Here is a 16173-nt window from a genome sequence, read left to right as displayed (position 1 = left end):
TTCCTAATTTAATTATCTTCTTTAAAGGAGAGAGTGGACTCAGGAGTGTTAGAGTATATAAAATTTGTAAATGTGACCTACGTAGGACTCATTCATTTATTTTTCACTTAGTCGGGGTAGCGAAGCGCACCGGGTTAAGCTAGTATTATATAAAAGAGCTTAATGATAAGTGAGGGAGTGCGTGACAGATCATCGCCCAGACGAAACGGCTGAAGCTAGAAGCTTGACAATTTGAGTGCGGGTTACTGTTGGTGTGTATGGGTGAGATAAGGATGGGAGGGCACGAACAGTGCAAAAAGGTACTAATTATGGTACCCTTTGTATTAGGCAAACGTGAAGATCTAGAACTCTGAAATTTGGAATGAGGGTGACTATTTTGTCCAAACTTAGTTAGAGTTCGAAGATAAGTCATCTCGGTCCACTCTCTAGGGTACCTTCTCCTCCAAAAGTTCAATATTTTTTTCGAAAAAATTACACAAAATTTCGGAAAAGTAACAACAACTTGTATTTGCAGCTCCAATTACGACAGAAAAATTTTTTTAAGGGGCAACTCCATATTTCCTGAGAAAAAAAGCCTGAATGCTGTAAAAATCCGTTATGGCACCATGTGTAGTGGATGGAGCGTAAAAAATTGGCAGTCGTAATAATTTGCGCAAACTTAAATCAAGTTCTTAAATGGGTACCTCCCTCACAAAAGTTCAAAATTTTTCCCTTAAATGGTGCGCACGATAACTCTCGAAGACAGTAACCGATTTGGTCCCTACTTAGCACATCGTATTATTTCTACCAAACATAGATCAAGTTCGAATGTGGACTATATCGGTCCACTCCTTCGGGTACCTCCCACACAACATTTCGAAAAAGTGCATTGTAGGACCTCCTCTCGCATCATACTGATTTCTCTTGCAACAAAGTTGCCATGAGCCCCTATTACGATGGCATGTGCATGTGCAGTGAGTGGCTTGTGCGCACGACAAGTCTCGAAGTGAATACATCGTTGGTCCACACTTATCGTAACATTTCTTTGAGTATTAATTGAAATTCGAAGGTGCTGCTTATAGGTCCACTTCTTCTGGTACCTCCTCCACAAAAGTTCGAAAATATTTGCTAAAATGGTACGCGAGATATCTCATAAACGAAGCAACCGTTTGGGGTACCACCCACACAAATGTTCAACATTTTTGTTTAAGTGTGGTTAAGAGTATGTTCGGGGATCCTTTGGAAATTTTTACCTAGTGGTCCTAGTTACAGCGATATTATGTTTTTCGTGGACAAGTCCATGTTTCCTGATATAATGGTCCAAAAGGTCTAAATTATAAGGTGACGAACTGAAATGACTGGTGGCCCGATATCTACTTCAAAAATGAAATATATATATCCATTCCCACGGTGCACTTAACTAACTTTAAATGGAAGGTACTTACACCTGGGAACTTTTTGCGGATTCGGAAACAGCTATGTTAATAGATTAGAAAAAAATCAAAAAAAAAATTCGGAGCGATTTTTAAATAAATCACGGTCAAAGTTCAATTTTTTAGGGTTTTTTTTTAGGTTTTCACGATTTTGTTTGGTACCACAAGTCTTTCGAAATGGGACTGAAAAAAAATGTTGTAGCAGTGAACATTTTCTACAATATTTTCTGTAGTCCCATTCCGATAGGACTTGCCGTTTCCAAGCAAACTTTTGAAAAGCTAAAGCAACCATAAAAATGTGAACTTTGACCGTGATTCATTTAACAATTCCTCCTACGATTCTTTTCCTGTTTTTGTATTTTTCTCACCTATGAACATTGCTGTTTCAGAATCCGCAAAAAATCCCAGGTGTAAGCGGTTTTCATTTAAAGTTAGTTAAGGCGCACCGTAAATAGCACTGTTTTATAAGAAGGCGATACAGTGAGTACATTGTCCCAAATTGATCTTCTATATCTCAAAAATGGTAAAATCTACGAATATATCACAAAAAATCAATCTTGTGGAGAATTTTCACTGCTACAATATTTTCTTTAGTCTCATTTCGAAAGGTTTTGCAGTTGCCAAGCAAAATCGTGAAAACCTAAAGAAACCCTAAAAATGTGAACTTTGACCGCGATTTATTTAAAAATCGATTTTTTTGTTTTTGATTTTTCTCATCTATGAACATAGTAGTTTCAAAATCCGCAGAAACTTCCCAGGTGTAAGCACCTTTCATTTAAAGTTAGTTAAAGCGCACCGCGTTCCCCAAACATATAAAAAAGTGTTTTAATTCACACAGGCTGAGTGTATATCTCTGTCGGTAAAGCCGACTGATACTTTCTTACTTGTTTTGAACCATAATTTACCTCACACGCTATTGTTGACGTCACAAATAAAATCAACACATCCTGAATAGCTTAAATACAAGTTTTAGTGTAATTCATATTCACTTTTTGGTTTCGTTATGAAAACACCCATATAGTAGTAACTCCATTCTTAAAGTGAACGCCACAAAGCAAACGTATACGAAGAATGCTTCGAAAAGGGAGGCAAACAAAAACAAGTAAACAAACAATTACGACACAGCGAATGGAGTAGATAAAGTGGCGCGACAATATAGGCAAAAATGTAAGACAAGGCGATATAAACAAAACCCAAGATTAAGACAAACACAAACCAAAAGAAAAACGACAACAATTGAGTCAATTGTATTGAGACTTGTTAGCCGCATACCAAATGGATGAGGCAAAAATAGCAACAACAAAGAAAAACAATACACTACAACAACTACAAAGCATGGCTAACAAATAATAAGCCATGCTGTTAACGCGGCCAATATGACATCATGAGAATCATTCGGAGAGACAGAGTATGAGATGTGTATTTCAAAGATGAAGCGTGAGAGATGTAAGCGAAGCTTAATTTTACAAAAGCTTTTGCCGCAGCACAATGAGAGAGTGAGAGGCAGAATGGTGTTGGTGTTAAACAAAAATCGGATGAGATCAGTTAACGAATACAAGTAAACTAGTTAAGACGTTTTAAGCCATAAAGTGTAAAGCGGTTAAATACAGAAATAGTAAAGAAAAAAAAACAACCCAAAAAATACACAAAATAAAACCAAAACAAACTAGGAAAACCATAAAAAGATTATAAGAAAACAACACGACGAAGCAAAGTAATGTGATGACCATGTGAAGTGTGAATTTGAAAAAAAAAAATAGATTAAAAAACAAACAAAAGATTCATTCCCATTCAGAAAAGTGGAAATAATATCAATCTACATAAAATTCAATTTCGTTTTCGGTGATTAAAGAAAGTGATTCTTTTTGGAGAATTTCTCAAAATATGAAGAAATCTTAAGAAATTTTAAGAAATCTGTTTTCACAAGAATGCCAGACATCATTGTTAAACTATAATTAAGAGCGCGTATCTTAATACTTGGGGATAAGGTGAAAATACAAACATAATTATAATTAAGAGCGCGTATCTTAATACTTGGGGATAAGGTGAAAATACAAACATAATTATCCGAGATTTTTCTACAAAGCTATTTAGGTTTTTGCCAAACTTAATTGATTTGTTTGCTTAAAAAATTGCTCAAAATTCATTCAAGAGACGAAATAATACAAAGTAACATACACACTCCAAATAGAACAAAGTTCATGCAAATCTCTACAACAATCAAGGTCGTTCTCAAATGGCAACGATCGATATTAAATGTGGCGTTAAAATTTGTTTTCGTTTTTCGCAATTAAAGCTAATCTTCAATCTAAAATTGAACATTAATGGTTGTTATAATCGAATTGCAATTGTTATATAAAAATAAACAATTTAATTTGTTCGGTATTGGGGAGATGGAAGGTTAAATCTAGAGGAAACTACATTGAATATTTAAACACAGTGGTTCCATGATCGAGAAAGTGTGTCTGAATTCCTTGTACATCTAGAGATTTGCTGGGAACAATTATTGAAAAAAAAACACAAGTAAAAAAGCGTTCGGGCGTTTTATATTCTCCACCATAAAATATTCTGAACTTATACGGTATAATTAGTTTTTATTCTGTTACGAAAGTACTTGTGACCATAATTTTAGGTGGAGTCGTTTTTTTCCACTGGAAACCCCAAATATCTAGTTTTAGCTAGTTCGGTCATTTAAAAACATGAAAATACCTGAAATCGGGGGTACAGTTTTTATTTCGGTGCCTCAGCCAGGTTATGCTCTCCATACCGGATTTTACGAATATAGTAGTTTTTTTAACTGAACTCACATATGTAAACCCTGTTTTCGCGGGAAAACACAGTCATGGAAATCAAGGTACCATCAGTGTATTAAAATAACGGTTATTTTCAAGTTTTGGGAGTCCCGGAGGGGAAGAAGCCTATTGATTTTGATGATGGTACGGGTCGAAATGGGAAAAAAGGTTATTTGGAGAAAAATTTAACTTTTTTCAAAAGCGAATATTTCATAATATGTATAACAAAAGCAAAAACTGACAATGAAAGTAGAAAATATCACCTTTCTAACGATGTAACGTAGGTTGTCGTAGGTGGTCAACCAACGAAGATATCACAATAACCGCCAATAAAACCTAATTTTTAATTTTTGCGATTTTCAATATAATGACGAATATCACAGCATTGGTTGGGAACCTTTCAAAAGCAAAGACTGGCTATGAAAGTAGAAAATCCCATCTTTACAATAATGTAATGTAGGTGGTCAAATAACGGAGATATCGAAATACTCGGTCACACATCCGATTTTTCCATTTTTTAATCACGCTATAGGTCGCAATTTTGATCGAATCGTCACGACATTTATTGATTTTGGTGATGGTAGGATCACATTCAGGGGTCCAAATGGGCCAGGGAGGACGAAATTTTTAATATCTCCTTAAAAGAAATTCTTAAGCACAATCGTAATGGTCTAGGGTTTCACATAGTCAGTCGGCCCCGTCCGGACTATAGCCTTTTCTCACTTGTTTCATAATTTTTGTAAAAATGTTCTATCTTATCGGCATCCGAAGCGTATCCGACGAGGTTGTTTGTGTCATATTCTATCTTATTGTGAAGAATTATGACATACTCGTAACTGCGCGACCCCTACTGATATTCCGATATGTTTAAATTATCTGTCAATTTAAGCCCTTTTACGCTGTTATTTCGTGTCTGTGGAATAATTTATCGGTTTCCTTTGATGAAAAATGATTACAAACCCCGGCTTTATCGACTAAAAGAAAATGTGTCGTTTATATATCTACAATTCGCGAAAATGAAATGATTTTTGTATCCTGATGACCAAAAATAAATGTCTATTTTTCATAGCATTATCGGAAAAATTATCAGAAAATCATTTCGGCAAAAGCTAGAATCGTATTTTTTTTTCTGTGTTTAATACGAAACGTCATAGACTTTAAAATCCTGTAAGATTCATTCATTTTGATATAAATAAGCTAACCTTAACAAAAATGTAGGTGTTCTATTCTACTGACGTGGAGTGCTTGTCCACATTTTTTGTTTAATAAGTTTCTTGAGCACTAGGAATCGTAAATGCCAAACTATAGCCAATTCGGTTTGAAAATTGAGTCTATGTCCAGATAAGTAGATAAGTTTCTTGGTCACAAGGAAACCATAGTGCCAAACTATAGCTAATTCGGCCTGAACATGTGTCTAAAAACTTTTAAATAGCTGAAATCGTGTGATATCGCTCCATAATTTTTGGTAGATAAGTTTATTGGTCGCTAGAAACTCTTAATGTTAAATTATAACCAATTCGGTCTGAAAATGTGACTAAACACATCAAAACGCCTGAAATCAAGCGGTACCGTTTTACGGGGGCATTACCAAAACATGGACCTAAGTGAATAATTTTTGTTAGATACGTTTCACGGTCACTAGGAACCCTAAATACCAAATGTTAACTAATTCGATTTGAAAATGTGGCTAAAAACTAAAAAAAACGAGAGCCTGTGTGAACTAAAGCTTTCATCTATTGATAATATCGAATATAATGACGGTTACGCAGATTTTTTGGCCTTTTTGGAAGTATGAACTTGCAGATAAAAATATGTTTTTGGTTTGAAGCTCAATGTGTTGCGGGGGATGTACTTAAAGGAATAGACCGACAGAGTCCATTTTGGAAGTCAATCCTATCTATATATTTTTCCAACCAGTCATTTAAGTTGGTCACCGCATAACATAGAGGTTTTTGACCACTATGTCAAGAAGCATGGACATGCCCGCAAAAAATATAATATTGCTTAAACAAGATCACAAGGAGGAGTATCGCTATAATTTTCCAAAGAATCTTCGAACAGATCTTAAACAGCTAAAATAAACTGGCACAAGAAGGTTCATCCCGATAGTACCCATATTCTTAAACTTAAACTAAGCTTGGACAATATATTATGCAGGTCAGGGATGTAGGGGATTTTTATACCTTTCGGGCTTTTTGCCCAGGAAGTATGGACTTGTCCCTGATAAAATTTGTACCGTCCTAATGGGAGCTGCAAGCACAAGTTGGTACAATACAAATCAAAGCGATTCGAGAGTAGGTCATAGACTGAACTTTTCCGAAATTTTGTGTGGGAAGTACTCGAAGGAGTGGACCGATAGGGTCCACATTGCATCCATATATATGCCTGTTAACAATTTCACGTGGTAAAAAGTATGGATCAAACAGGTTACTCCCTTCAAGAGTTATCGTGCGCACAATGTTTCCGAACATTTTCGAACCTTTGTGGGAGAGGTACCCGAAAGATTGGACCGATATGGATCATCTTCGAACTGAAACTAAGTTTGGTCAAAATATTACGAAGGCCAAATTTTGGACCAAATCTGTTCATCCGTTCGAGAGTTATCATGCGCTCTAGCCAGGCATACAGACGGACGGACATTAGGATTATGACTTTTTGCAACCTCGTATCCCTGTATCATATTTTAATGAAATTTTACCTACGATTAGACAAAATCTGAATTATAAGGTGATTCGATAAAAAATGTAATATCAATTGACATTGGTTTGTGCGTGACGTTTTTATACCCTCAGCCTTTAGGCTAAGGAGGGTTTATACACTTTGATACGATGAAAATGTGCCTCATCGAAATAATGGTTTTAGACCCCAAGTATGTTTGGACGAAATGTGTCTGCCTGTCCTGCTGGCTGGAGCGCACGATAACTCTCGAACAGATGAACCGATTCGGTTCAAATTTTGGCTTTCGTAATATTTTGCCCAAACTTAGTTTAAGTTCGAAGATGACCTACATCGGTCCACTCCTTCCGGTACCTCCCCCACAAAAGTAGGAAAATGTTCTGAAAGTTTGTGCGCACGATAACTCTTGAAGGGAGTGACCGATTTGGTCCATGCTTTCTATAGCGTAAACTTTCTACCAGAGTAATATGAGGTTCCAATATGGTCTCAATAGGTCCACTCCTTCGGGTACCTCCCACACAAAATTTCGGAAAAGTTCAGTTTAGGGCCATCTCTCGAATCGCTTTGATTTTTGTTTTAGCAACTCGTATTCACTGCCCCCCATACGACGGTACAAGTTGCATCAGGGGCAAGTCCACACTTCCTGAGAAAATAGCCTGAAAGTTGCAAAAAAACCCCTATGACACCGTGTGAGGTGGTTGGAGCCCGAGATAACTCTCGGACGGATCTGCCGATTCGGTCCAAAATATGGCCTTAGTAATATTTTGTCCAAACATAGTTTAAGTTTGAAGATAAGCCATATTGGTCCACTCCTTTAGGTACCTCCCCCACAAAAGTTTCAAAATGTTCGGAAAAATTGTTCGTACGGTAACTCTTGAAGGGAGTGGCCGAATTGGTCTTTACTTTACACATCCTAATATATCTACCAGATATAGATCAGGTTCAAATATGGACTATATTTGTCCACTCCATCCGGTACCTCCCACACAAAATTTCGGATAAGTTCATTTTATGACCTAATATCGAATCACTTTGATTTTTGTTGAAGCAACTTGCATTCGCTGCCTCTATTACGATGGTAAAAGTTTTTTAGGGACAAGTCCATACTTCTTGAGCAAACAGCCCGTGTACTGTAAGAACCCCCTATGGCACCATATGTTGTGGCTGGAGATCCACTTCCATAACGGTCAATGTCGATCCATTCATTTTAGTATCTCCTCCGCAAAACTTTTGATCTTTAATCCTAATCAACATTTTTGTCGGTTCAAATGCCCAAAATTTGTAAAACCCCCTAAATACATACGTATTTTGGGAACAAATTGTTTCAATATACACAGGCTGAGGGTATATCTCTGTCGGCAAAACCGACTGATACTTTTTTACTTGTTTTATATCAAAATATATCAAAACATATATCAAAACATAGACATATTACCAACAGGAACCCCAAATTATAGCTAATTCAGTTTAAAAATTTGGCTTAAAATGTCTCAAATCGGCAGGTACCATTTTATGGGTAGATAAAATAATTTTTTGGTAGATAAATTTCGTGGCCGCTAGAAACTCTTAATGCCAAATACTAGCCAATTCGCTCTGAAAATGTGACATCAAAACACCTGAAATCGAGCGGAACCGTTTTATAGGGCCTATATCAAAACATGGACCTATGGCCATAATTTTTGGTACAAATGTTTCGCGGTCACTAGGATCCCTAAATACCAAATTATACATAGGTAATTCGGTTTGAAAATGTGTCTAAAAACTTAAAAAGGCAAGTAAAAAAGTAGCAATTGGCTTTGCCGACAGAGATGGTATATCCTCAGCCAGTATGAATTGAAGCTTTCATCTATTGATAATATCGGTACCGGAAGGTGCGAACCGATAGGGCCCATCTTCAAACTTAAACTAAGTTTGGACACAATATTAAGAAGGCCAAATTTTGGACCGCATCGACTAATCCGTTCGAGAGATATCGTACGCTCCAGCCACTACACATGGTGCGGTGTTGATTCGTTTCCTATTTTATTACTATGACCAGGTACTTATCAAAGTTTATCGATATTTCGTAAATTATACAGAGCTTTTCTGAAATCAATGATAGTTCGAGAGTTTATGGTCCATGACTGAGAGCCTGATTATCAACATATATAGTCACCGTAAGGTTCCGAATAAGATCTAGATGAGAGCATTTTTCGTGGTTCTGAGATATCAACACCGACGAACACGATTCATTCCTTTTTTCCCGAATAATATCGTGCCTAAAAGACGTCGTCATAACAGTCCTTTGGTCGATTGCCTTGATGAAGAAGGTATCGTTATAATGCCTCATATGACGTCCCATAAGATTTTTCTTTTGTGGATTAATTCAAATCGTCGGGGGAATCAGGTTTTCTATACACATGCTTTAATCACAACAAATGCAGTTGATTGTTGTACAAACTTATTACCCAATCAACTTGGAACTTGATGTAGTTCCTCTCATTGAGTTACTCGGTTTTCATAGATAAATCGTACCATTTTTAAAATTCAATGGTATTAAAATAAATACCTAGTTTAATATCCACAGACGGACAGTGGGCAAACAGGCGACATGTGACTGTATGCTGATCATACCAACCAACGTTGTTAAAAACATAACATCGTAATATAATATCTGCAAACCACTGTACTAGGCTATGTCGAATTATTCATTAGAGAATTAAAATAAATATAATGTACGCCTTTTCTGTCTCGAGTTTACAGAATATCACAACAATTGTGTGTTTTGCTGTTGTTGTAATTTTTTCTATTCAACATCAAAGTTCAAACAGCGGTTTTAATTGTTGTCTCTACAAAATTCTATTATTCCAGCTGTTGTTGGTGGTTGTGAATGTACCCACCAACCGGCACCCTATTGTTTATTTCATTACCTTGCTGCTGTTGTTGCTGCTGTTTTGGGTTGCATTTATTATTAAAGTCGTTGTTGTTGTTTTTGCTGCTGCTGTTACCATCTTGTATTCTAGCCTATTTCAAATAATTAAGCATCCATCGCTGGCTGACTTATTTTGTGAAACATTGTAGAGATGGGGAGTTTCATTGTAAACTTTTTTTCGCTGGGGTACTGCTTGCTAATGATAGCTTACAAATAGAAAAATAAAACAAACAAATACAAAAGACTTAAGACACAAACTTTATTTTTTCAAGTAGTTTGTAGTCGCAGCAGTAGAAGTGTATGTTTGTGTGTGAGTGCTTTTGTGACCCATTATTTATTGACATACAAAAAAAAAATAATACTTGTGGTATTCTATATCAACAACAACAACAATAGAAACTCTAACAAATTGAGATTCTTCGAAATTAATTAGAAAGACAAGCAATGTGATCACATTTAATTGCAGTAATTAATGGACATTTCAATTGACCTAAGTTGTGAACGTGCTCCATCAATGTGCTGTAATTAATTGGTTGCTTTGAAAATTAAAAATAAAACAACAACAAAAAAACAAAAAAATCACTAATGAAATCAAGTTATTTTTAATGAATAGAATTTAATGTAATTATAAAGTTAGGGAGATCCCAAATTCGTTTAATAGTTTATAAAGCCTCAAAATTTCTTTAAAAAATCCACTTTGATTGGTCCTAAGGAGGCCTTAAAAATTCTTTAAAAAATCAACATTTGATTGGTCGTAAGGAGACCTCAAAAATGCTTTAAAAAATCCACGTTTGATTGATTATAAGGAGGCCTCAAAAATTATTTAAAAAATCCACGTTTGATTGGTCGTAAGGAGGCCTCAAAAATTCTTAAAAAATCCACGTTTGATTGGTCTTAAGTAGGCCTCAAAAATTATTTAAAAAATCCACGTTTGATTGATTATAAGGAGGCCTCAAAAATTATTTAAAAAATCCACGTTTGATTGGTAAGGAGGCCTCAAAAATTATTTAAAAAATCCACGTTTGATTGGTCTTAAGTAGGCCTCAAAAATTATTTAAAAAATCCACGTTTGATTGGTCTTAAGTAGGCCTCAAAAATTATTTAAAAAATCCACGTTTGATTGGTAAGGAGGCCTCAAAAATTATTTAAAAAATCCACGTTTGATGGGTCCTAAGGAGGCCTCAAAAATTATTTAAAAAAATCCACGTTTGATGGGTCCTAAGGAGGCCTCAAAAATTATTTAAAAAATCCACGTTTGATGGGTCCTAAGGAGGCCTCAAAAATTATTTAAAAAATCCACGTTTGATGGGTCCTAAGGAGGCCTCAAAAATTATTTAAAAAATCCACGTTCGATGGGTCCTAAGGAGGCCTCAAAAATTATTTAAAAAATCCACGTTTGATGGGTCCTAAGGAGGCCTCAAAAATTATTTAAAAAATTCACGTTTGTTAGGTCGTAAAGAGGCCTCAAAAATTCTTTAAAAAATCCACGTTTGTTAGGTCGTAAGGAGGCCTCAAAATTTTTTTAAAAAATCCACATTTGTTAGGTCTTAAGGAGGCCTCAAAAATTCTTTAAAAAATCCACGTTTGTTAGGTCGTAAGGAGGCTTCAAAAATTCTTTAAAAAGTCCACGATTGATTAGTATTGAGGAGGCCTAAACGTTTGATGGGTCCTAAGGAGGCCTCAAAAATTGTTTAAAAAATCCACGTTTGGTTGGTCCTAAGGAGGCCTCAAAAATTGTTTAAAAAATCCACGTTTGGTTGGTCCTAAGGAGGCCTCAAAAATTGTTTAAAAAATCCACGTTTGGTTGGTCCTAAGGAGGCCTCAAAAATTGTTTAAAAAATCCACGTTTGATTGGTCCTAAGGAGGCCTCAAAAATTGTTTAAAAAAATCCACGTTTGATTGGTCCTAAGGAGGCCTCAAAAATTGTTTAAAAAATCCACGTTTGATTGGTCCTAAGGAGGCCTCAAAAATTGTTTAAAAAATCCACGTTTGATTGGTCCTAAGGAGGCCTCAAAAATTGTTTTAAAAATCCACGTTTGATTGGTCCTAAGGAGGCCTCAAAAATTGTTTAAAAAATCAACATTTGATTGGTTGTAGGAAGGCCCCAAAAATTCTTTAAAAAAATCCACGTTTGATTGGTCCTAAGGAGGCCTCAAAAATTGTTTAAAAAATCAACATTTGATTGGTTGTAGGAAGGCCTCAAAAATTCTTTAAAAAATTCACGCTTGAAGACTTTAAAAATTCCTTAAAAAATCCACGTTTGAAGGCTTTAAAAATTCCTTAAAAAATCCACGTGTGATAGTTTTTTAAGGAGGTCTCAAAAGTTCTATAAAAATCTACGTTTGATAGTTTTTAAGGAGGTCTCAAAAGTACTTTACAAATCCACGTTTGACAGTTTTTTAAGGAGGTCTCAAAAGTACTTTACAAATCCACGTTTGACAGTTTTTTAAGGAGGTCTCAAAAGTACTTTAAAAATCCACGTTTGATAGTTTTTAAGGTGGTCTTAAAAGTTCTTTAAAAATCCACGTTTGATAGTATTAAAGGTGGTCTCAATAGTTCTTTAAAAATCCACGTTTGATAGTTTATAAGAAGGCCTCAAAAATTCTTTAAAAAAATCCACGTTTGATAGTTTATAAGAAGGCCTCAAAAATTCTTTAAAAAAATCCACGTTTGATTGGTTGTAAGAAGGCCTCAAAAATCCTTTAAAAAATCCACGTTTGATTGGTAGTAATGAGGCCTCAACAATTCTGTAAAAATCCACGTATGATTGGTTGTATGGAGGCCTCAAAAATTCTTTAAAAAATCCACGTTTGATTGGTTGTATGGAGGCCTCAAAAATTGTTTAAAAAATCAACGTTTGATTGGTCGTAAGGGGGCCTCAAAAATTGTTTAAAAAATCCACGATTGATTGGTCGTAAGGGGGCCTCAAAAATTCGTCAAAAAATCAACACTTGATTGGTTGTAGGAAGGCCTCAAAAGTTCTTTAAAAATCCACGTTTGATAGTTTTTTAAGGAGATCTCAAAAGTTCTTTAAAAATCCACGTTTGATAGTTTTTTAAGGAGTTCTCAAAAGTTCTTTAAAAATCCACGTTTGATAGTTTTTTAAGGAGATCTCAAAAGTTCTTTAAAAATCCACGTTTGATAGTTTTTTAAGGAGGTCTCAAAAGTTCTTTAAAAATTCACGTTTGATAGTTTTTTAAGGAGGTCTCAAAATTTCTTCAAAAATTCACGTTTGATAGTCTTTAAGGTAGTCTCAATAGTTCTTTAAAAATCCACGTTTGATAGTTTATAAGAAGGCCTCAAAAATTCTTTAAAAATCCACGTTTGATAGTTTATAAGAAGGCCTCAAAAATTCTTTAAAAATCCACGTTTGATAGTTTATAAGAAGGCCTCAAAAATTCTTTAAAAATCCACCTTTGATAGTTTATAAGAAGGCCTCAAAAATTCTTTAAAAATCCACGTTTGATAGTTTATAAGAAGGCCTCAAAAATTCTTTAAAAAATCCACGTTTGATTGGTTGTAAGAAGGCCTCAAAAATCCTTTAAAAAAACCACGTTTGATTGGTAGTAAGGAGGCCTCAACAATTCTGTAAAAATCCACGTTTGATTGGTTGTAGGAAGGGCTCAAAAATTCTTAAAAAATCCACGTTTGATTGGTTATAAGAAGGGCTCAAAAATTCTTAAAAATATCCACGTTTGATTGGTTATAAGAAGGGCTCAAAAATTCTTAAAAATATCCACGTTTGATTGGTCGTAAGGAGGGCTCAAAAATTCTTTAAAAAATCCACGTTTGATTGGTCGTAAGGAGCTCTCAAAAAATATTTAAATAATCCACGTTTGATTGGTTGTATGGAGGTCTCGAAAATTCGTTAAAAAATCTACGTTTGATTGGTCGTAAGGAGGCCCCAAAAATTGTTTAAAAAATCCACGTTTGATTGGTTGTAAGGAGGCCTCAAAAATTGTTTAAACAATCCACGTTTGATTGTTTGTAAGGAGGCCTCAAAAATTCTTTAAAAAATCCACGTTTGATTGGTTTTAAGGAGGCCTCAAAAATTCTTTACAAAATCCACGTTTGATTGGTTGTAAGGAGGCCTCAAAAATTCTTTAAAAAATCCACGTTTGATTGGTTGTAAGGAGGCCTCAAAAATTGTTTAAAGAATCCAAGTTTGATTGGTCTTGAGGAGGCCTAAAAAATTCTTTAAAAAATTTACGTTTGATTGGTTGTAAGGAGGCCTCAAAAATTGTTTAAAGAATCCAAGTTTGATTGGTCTTGAGGAGGCCTAAAAAATTCTTTAAAAAATTTACGTTTGATTCGTCGTAAGGAGGCCTCAAAAATTCTTTAAAAAAATCCGCGTTTGATTGGTCGTAAGGAGGCCTCAAAAATTGTTTAAAAAATCCACTTTGATTGGTCCTAAGGAGGCCTCAAAAATTCTTTAAAAAATCCACGTTTGATTGGTCCTAAGGAGGCCTCAAAAATTTTTTAAAAAATCCACGTTTGATTGGTCCTAAGGAGGCCTCAAAAATTGTTTAAAAAATCCACGTTTGATTGGTCCTAAGGAGGCCTCAAAAATTGTTTAAAAAATCCACGTTTGATTGGTCCTAAGGAGGCCTCAAAAATTGTTTAAAAAAATCCACGTTTGATTGGTCCTAAGGAGGCCTCAAAAATTGTTTAAAAAATCCACGTTTGATTGGTCCTAAGGAGGCCTCAAAAATTTTTTAAAAAATCCACGTTTGATTGGTCCTAAGAAGGCCTCAAAAATTGTTTAAAAAATCCACGTTTGATTGGTCCTAAGGAGGCCTCAAAAATTGTTTAAAAAATCCACGTTTGATTGGTCCTACGGAGGCCTCAAAAATTGTTTAAAAAATCCACGTTTGATTGGTCCTAAGGAGACCTCCAAAATTGTTTAAAAACTCCACGTTTGATTGGTCCTAAGGAAGCCTCAAAAATTATTTAAAAAATCCACGTTTGATTGGTTGTAAGAAGGCCTCAAAAATTCTTTAAAAAAATCCACGTTTGATTGGTTTAACGGAGGCCTCAAAAATTGTTTAAAAAATCGACGTTTGATTGGTTGTAAGAAGGCCTCAAAAATTCTTTAAAAAATCCACGCTTGATTGGTTTAAGGGAGGCCTCAAAAATTCTTTAAAAAATCCACGTTTGATTGGTTGTAAGAAGGCCTCAAAAATTCTTTAAAAAATCCACGTTTGATTGGTTGTAAAAAGGCCTCAAAAATTCTTTAAAAAATCCACGTTTGATTGGTTGTAAGAAGGTCTCAAAAATTCTTTAAAAAATCCACGTTTGATTGGTTGTAAAGAATCCTAAAAATTTAAAAAAAAAATCCACGTTTAATTGATCTAAGTAGGCCTCAAAAATTCTTTAAAAAAATCCAAGTTTGATAGTTTATAAGTAGGGCTCAAAAATTCATGAACAAATTCACGTCTGATACTTTCTAAGTAGGCCTCAAATTTTCTTTAAAAAATTCAAATTTGAAAGTCATCAGTAGGTCTCCAAAATTCTTTCAGTATCCTGACACGGTTTCTACATGTTTACATATGTATTTACTACATTATTATATTCTTAGTAAATCCCACGGTCTGTGAAAGAATGTTAATCTCTGTAAAGTCACAGCTTATCATTCATTTGGAAGCTTTTATGTCTATAAAACCAACATATAATTTTTTTAATAATTTACAATCCCAATTACCGTTAATCCATCAATCTTTCAATATTTGTACCCTTCAAAGACCAAAGGCAGTTGGGAAAACACACACACAAAACTATTTTCAAATTATCGTGTAATGCACTTATGTATTTACATGATTTATAATCTCAAATGTTGAGCTTTTGTCCGACATAATATAAAGTGCACTCAACTTAATTAATCTTATAATAATTTCTTACAGAGTGACCGCTGATGACTCGCATTATTAATGATGGGCCAGTCATTGGAATGTCTATGATAATGAAGTGAAGTGCTTTTACTTAAGGCATTACAGAGCAACAATGATTTGCACTTTTTCCTTACAACAAATTACAAGAAATGAAATTAATTGGGAAACAAAAACAAATGTTCTTAATATAAAAAGAACAAAGTGAGCACTCAGCATCCAATGTAACATTTAGGGACGCCAAGAGAGGGGGGCAAAGTAGGAGAGCAATTGTGAGATGTTTTACTGTGTTTCAAATATTTATTGTAAATATTTCGTTTAATTTTCAATTCATTAAAAGTTCTTAATTTTGATTGTTACTTAGTTAAGAACATTTTATGTGTAAAGTGCTCCCTGTTGGGGCCACTAAGCCCTACTTACAATGAAACGAAAAACTTAAGCAACAAACCTGTTTGCATTAAGAAATACAGAAGTAATCCAGCGTACGAAACAACAAC

At 34.8% G+C, this 16173-nt stretch overlaps 1 protein-coding gene across 17 annotated transcripts in view; it reads left to right on the top strand.

Annotated features, from left to right (window-relative positions):
- The first annotated feature begins 2928 nt into the window (after positions 1-2928).
- The window catches only part of jbug (filamin-type immunoglobulin domains fbug), a 250789-nt gene continuing 237544 nt past the window's right edge, over positions 2929-16173 (top strand). For 4 of the 17 annotated variants that reach the window (XM_073989954.1, XM_073989959.1, XM_073989980.1 and 1 more), the window contains exon 1: positions 2956-3126. The gene's annotated coding sequence lies outside the window, so the exon portion shown is untranslated. Of the gene's footprint in view, positions 3401-16173 lie in introns of all 17 variants that reach the window. The other 13 variants (XM_073989957.1, XM_073989951.1, XM_073989970.1 and 10 more) reach the window with 10 other exon arrangements.

This window comes from Musca autumnalis, unplaced genomic scaffold (genome assembly GCF_047663935.1).
Source record: "Musca autumnalis isolate F117 unplaced genomic scaffold, ASM4766393v1 scaffold_5, whole genome shotgun sequence".
Classification (NCBI taxonomy): domain Eukaryota; kingdom Metazoa; phylum Arthropoda; class Insecta; order Diptera; family Muscidae; genus Musca; species Musca autumnalis.
This window is presented reverse-complemented; position numbering and strand designations above follow the sequence as displayed.